Here is a 5,806-nt window from a genome sequence, read left to right on the forward strand (position 1 = left end):
TGATAGGCAAAGAAGTGGCACTGAAAATTTTTAACAGAGACCGAATTCTTAAAGTTTCTCGCCAACGAAGACTTCACGAGAGATAGGACTTACCATATTCCCAAACCAATATTCCAAAGGTTGCATTTTCCTCGCGATTGCAAATCTTTGCAGCTGATGTGTCGCTTTGATCTGCCACGTTTCGAAGCCCGACAGTAATTAAAGCAGCCAACAGAATTAGCTTGAAATTCAGGATGTACGTCATGCATGGCCCGAGGCCAGCAGATATAGTTGACCTATTTTCGCGGTAATAGATCATCAATCAGGGTTGGGATATCCATTACATGATTCGAAAAAACAGCTACCGCGAAACCTCGGCTAACTCTGCGATAAGCTCGTTATGAATGCGCTACATCGTTGATTTTCTATTATCGGCCTTATTTAATTTTCAATTAATTGTCTCGTTAACTCGTTTCGATATCGACAGTACACAGTTTTCCTTTTTTATTCGATTAATTTCTCCTGGTTTTTATTTTGATTGAAAAAATTGTTAAAAATTTTGATGAAAACTTTGATTTGTGTTTTTGAAATATATAAATGATCAACGATTTGAGATAGGATAGGAGGGATGTGGAAATCAATAAAATTATTTTTAAATTTTTTAAATTTTTATTTATTTTTTGAAACATAAAAGTTTGTTACAAACATATAGAACATCGATGATATTAAAACGTTTTACAAAATCGTGAGGTGGTAACGAAGTATAATAAACCGAAAGTACGGGTATTCTGTCCGTTTACTCGTAGATAGTCGCAATCCACGACGTTGCATTGCGGTGAGCGTAGATTTCGCCGCTTGGAAATCGGCGAAATTTATTAAAACTGCCACTGCCGAGATGGCGATCCTCTTAGCCAAAACGGGATATTGTCTCGGATTGCGTGCGCGTCCTTCCACTCTCCTCTCCCCTTCTTCCCCTTCTTTCCCTCTCGTGGCGCTGAAAAATAAAAGTATAAACGAATTTTAACCGAGGGCGCATAAATATTCACCGCATTAAGCATCGTACTCACGGATTCTCTTTTAAAAGCCTCTATATTTAATACGCGTAAATCGAGCCAGTTCGTAGAAAGAAAGGGCGTAAGAACACCGTTAGGCCATCACCGCTTAAGTCGCAAAGCTATACTCGTTGTCTCCTTAAAAAAAGAAAAAAAAAAAAAGAAAAATTATTATGCGTTAAGCTTCCTCACTCCTCGCGCGAAACAAGAAAAAGACGAGGACGACACGCGTAACAATTCGCTTCGTAGCGAATTACCGTCTCAACCACGACGCCATTCATCATCAATAGCGTAATCAGCGATCAACGCCATCCAACGCCGACTCTCGCCATGTGCAGTGATCAGCGGTCTAAGCAGACGGCGGAACGAGCAAACCGTCACCCAGGGCGTGCAGCTGGCGTTGACCCCTCTATCGCGAGAGATGTCCTTACGGATTAAGCTTGTTTCTCGAAAGCGCGACGCCGGCGTCGCCGCCGCCGGCCACGAGCGAGGAGGGAATCATAGGGACGAGAGAAAGGGAGGGCGAGCGCAGGAGGAGGCTGGAAATAACCGAGCTGGTTGCCTCGCCGCGCAAGATGACGAAGAAACCGAGCAGGGACCGTTTGATGATACAATCGGGGAAACCTGATACCCTGAGGTCTTAACTGCAGGGGCAGCTACTTCCACAGAGCTGGAATCTCGCGTCCGGCAAATGTATGCGTAAACGGGCATACCTATGGCTCTGTTCGCATAGAATGAGAGACAGAGAGAGAGACCATGAATCGGTACTAGATCCACGATCCCCACGATCGTTATCCGTCGGTTACGGCGCACAGCGTTTCCTTTCGTCGGACACCGGCAGGCCGAGCCTTCTTTCGGCTCAGGAGACGCGACTCTTTGTTCGCGCGGCTCCCCTGCGGACCACAGTTTCGCGGAAACCTTCTTCCTAAGTTTCGTTGTGCCACGCTAACAGATTCTGTGTCTCTCCTTTCTCTCTAAATTACGGCGTAAGGCCGTAGGTGGTCTATGGATTGCTGTTGCCTCACCAACACGTATCTACAACATATTTATCTCGATCGAGCTTTTTGGAGAAGACTTTAATTAATCGCTTCTCTAATTTCTCTTTGATTTATATGAAAGTTGATCGATGAAATAAAGATACGAAGTTTATATTTATATTCGAGGTTTTAATCCTCGAGGTGTTATTGTTTATTAAGATGTGTTTATTAAGATGCCTCTGTATTCGCGTTGGTCAAGCATTTTTATGCTCGTTGATAATCGCATTTCGGTACAGACAAAGCGGAATTACCTAAAGCGGAAAAATGCAAGGGTGCATCGCGAGGAGGACGCGTTGAAAGACGGAAGGGTCAAGCCTTCCTGCAAGTGGCAAGAAAGGTAACGACCGAAAAGTATTTTCAACCGAGACAATTATCGCGTAAAAGTTTCACCGCCTGCGCCCTTTCCTAGCCATGCCCCACCTCCTTCCTTTCTCTTTCTCTTTGAATCTTTGTCCAAACGCGTCGCAACCCTTTGTCTTACTTCCTTCCACCCTCTCACCACCCACCAGTTTCTGCCAATTCAGCTTCGTCAGAGTAATTAACACTTTAATTGCTATCGCGTTTCGGCGAACGCTTGCATGCCTCGCCGATTACGTGCGAGAAATGGCCGTGTTTCGTTTAAGGGACGAAAGAAAATTTCATTGCGCTATTGATAATCACACACTGGAAATAATTTATGCCGGGTGAACACGAATATGTTCCATTATAATACGTATATTTTTATGAAAACACGTCCTCCATAATGTAATATCACCGTTTGTGAATTGTTCAACACGATTACTTGGTAATAAAAAAAAAAAAAAGGAACGATATAATTATAAAATAGAGTTGACACTTATTAACTACTTTTAATGAAAAAAAGAAAAAAAAATACCAAATTGCAAAGATCTTACGCTTATAATAAATAACCGCTACCTTTCATAAGTCACTGATTATTTACTACTTTAAGGGTTAGAGCAAACGAACGATGTAATTACAAAATGACACTTATTAACCTTTTCTATAAAAAATATTTGTCGATACTATCTTTCTCCGTTATTAACAAAGATCCGTTATTAACGAACATTATCCATTTAATATTAAAAAAAAATATATATAAAATATCTAACGTTACAATTTTATCTTCCAAATCTCTTTTCCCATAAACATTATATTTAATATTACTATTATCCGATTACTTTTTCACGAAAATACATAAATAACGCGATAAATATAAAATATCTCGTCACCGTGTAATTTTAAATTAACGTTAAAACGAAATTTATTCATCATCCACATTGTCAAGGATCTTTTTCTTCCTTTCGCGAGGAAAAGAAATCGGGATCCAGAGGAGAATAGAGCGATATAGTAAGGAGAACAAGGCAAGATTCGAGCACGTTATTTAGCATCACGAGACGCTTTAAAGTCGGACAATTATCGCGAGAAACTTTTACTCGCTTTCGCACACCCCAATTTTCTCTCTCGTTTGCCCTTCGCCCCCTTGCCCCGCACCCTCACCTGCCCCATTTCCGTCCTTTACGCCCTCACCTCCCTCCTCTCCTGCAAATCTTTGTCAAAGTGCAGCATGCAGCTTCTTTGTCGGCCTCCCGCCGATTCAACTCTTCCGCTCAGTGTGCCGGGGATTATTTCACCTTCCCCAGCTGTGCTCACTCCCACCTCCGCTTTACTTTCGACAAATCTAATTAACAAAGTCGTTTACTTATCTAAATGGATTCTGTACTCGTCCGTTTCGCTCTAGCTTCGCCTTGAGGAATGTAGGATTTGAGCTTGCGCGCCCATCTCTCTCTCTTTCTCTCTTTCTCTCTCTCTCTCACACACGTCTCCAGCGCATCCTTGAAATAGGTGATTTCCTGGGAAAATAGGAGAGGATCGACGGTTTAACCCGGATTCGCATTAACGGATGACGTGTTGATACGTGTCAAGAAAATAAAATCGTACAATGTCGCGATGTTGTTGTTAAAAACATCGCTTCGTAATTGATTAAACTCGAAATTAAGTTTTTGAAAAATTATATCAACCGTGCTTGAAAGTCAAAATAATATTGTTTGTCAGTAGAGTAGAAAAATTGCATCGTTGAAGTTATTCGTACCTGTGAATCTTTGTTATTTAATTATATAATATATCTTCAACAAATATATGTATCGTAACAATCATTATTTAAATCGATCTATCTGAATATTTAAAAAAATGATCGATGATATCGAAGAGTAAAGAGTTTTAAAATCAATAATAATTAATGCATACCGTTATTAAACGGTAAATAAAAATTAATCGTTGCGGTTTAACCATGGTTTACAGTTGGGAAGAGTTTCCTCGAGCTACAATCGCGAATGGGTTAACTATTGGAATTCACCGACGACGATTCGTAGAAACGTCAACGTTGTTCTCCATTTTTCAACGGTTTCGAAGTTCGAGTTCCATCCCTCGTAGCCACGATTCGACGCTTAACTCGTTTCTAAGAAAATTATTCCGAGCCACAACGAAGGTCTACTCGTTCGTTAATTGCGGTTTCTCGAGATTCCAATCTCGGTCGGGAGAGAGATACTGAATGAATTCAAGTCTTCAGATTTCAATGAATTCAATTAATTCAACGCGATGCGCTCCTGCGCTCCCTTCTCTCTCTCTCCTCTCTCTCTCTTGTTTTCTCTCTCGCTCTCCACAAACGTTGCAAGCCCGAGCTCTGCTTAATTTTAATTTATCTCGAGCCGACGATCAAAGACGCATCGCCGTTTCGAGCGCGCGATCTTCGAAAAATCGTATTCATTAAAAAACCGCCTGCATACGTATGAAAGTTGGCGAGTGTGTAACGCGACTTTAATAACTCGGCATTATCCCGAAGCGGAAAGAAAGGAGGCGCGTTTAGAAGCGGGTAAATGAACCGGGATGAAAAACTAATTTCTCCCTCCGTTCCTTCTTTGTCGTTTTTTTTTTTTTTTATTTTTATTGGAACGTTGTTACGGGCCCAGAGATACGCGTACTCACGCGAGATCACGCCGTATTTCAAAACGTGCCTTTACCTGTTTCACCGACAGTTTTCGAAATTAAACGACAAAGTAGCTACGACTTTTACGAGTTCGAAATATTTACAGCTTATGATTCTAATTCAGAGAAATGTGTTTCCTTTAAAATAAAACTGTAAATAAAACTGCCTTTATAGAAATTGGATACGTATAGTTACACTATAGAAATTTATAGCTACAACTTTTTATTTCTTTCTTTTTCTTTTTCGAATTAATTAATTCTAATCTATTCGCTGATCAAAATGTGATTTCATTCGAATGTTTCGAATGTTTGCGTTTATCCAAGTCCTTACTTCTTTGTGAGTGTATATATATATATATATGGACAAACGAATAGATATATGGAATATTGCGAAAAATTCTCGAGTTTACTTCGTGACAAAACTTTCTCAACTTATTTCGCTTTATTAAAATATTTATGTGTGCAAATTTAGTTTCTTCTTCTTTTTTTTTATCGATTATATATTTATATATTATATATTATATTTATTTATATCGATTATATATATATAAAACATCACGACGATCTGACGTTCGCTTCTCTGATGTTTAATCAACTTTACCTTATCCATTAAAAATACAATCGTAATACAAATTTATAAATTAGATCCATCGGTTTCGGTCGGATTTTAATACGCGAAATTACGATATTTCACCCGCGGGAAAAAGCGTTTTTCCTCGCTTCATCGCCACGAATTCAGATCCACGGCCGCGATGC

At 39.9% G+C, this 5,806-nt stretch overlaps 1 long non-coding RNA gene across 11 annotated transcripts in view; it reads right to left on the reverse strand.

Moving 5' to 3' along the window:
* Positions 1 to 628: 628 nt before the first annotated feature.
* Positions 629 to 5,806, reverse strand: part of LOC102677662 — a 44,688-nt gene continuing 39,510 nt past the window's right edge. For 10 of the 11 annotated variants that reach the window (XR_004150619.1, XR_004150618.1, XR_004150624.1 and 7 more), the window contains 2 exons: positions 1,047 to 1,169; positions 629 to 973 (listed from right to left, as the gene is read on the reverse strand). This is a non-coding gene — a long non-coding RNA (uncharacterized LOC102677662). Of the gene's footprint in view, positions 974 to 1,046; positions 3,919 to 5,806 lie in introns of all 11 variants that reach the window. The other variant, XR_004150612.1, reaches the window with a different exon arrangement.

This window comes from Apis dorsata, unplaced genomic scaffold (genome assembly GCF_000469605.1).
Source record: "Apis dorsata unplaced genomic scaffold, Apis dorsata 1.3 scaffold_264, whole genome shotgun sequence".
Lineage (NCBI taxonomy): Eukaryota > Metazoa > Arthropoda > Insecta > Hymenoptera > Apidae > Apis > Apis dorsata.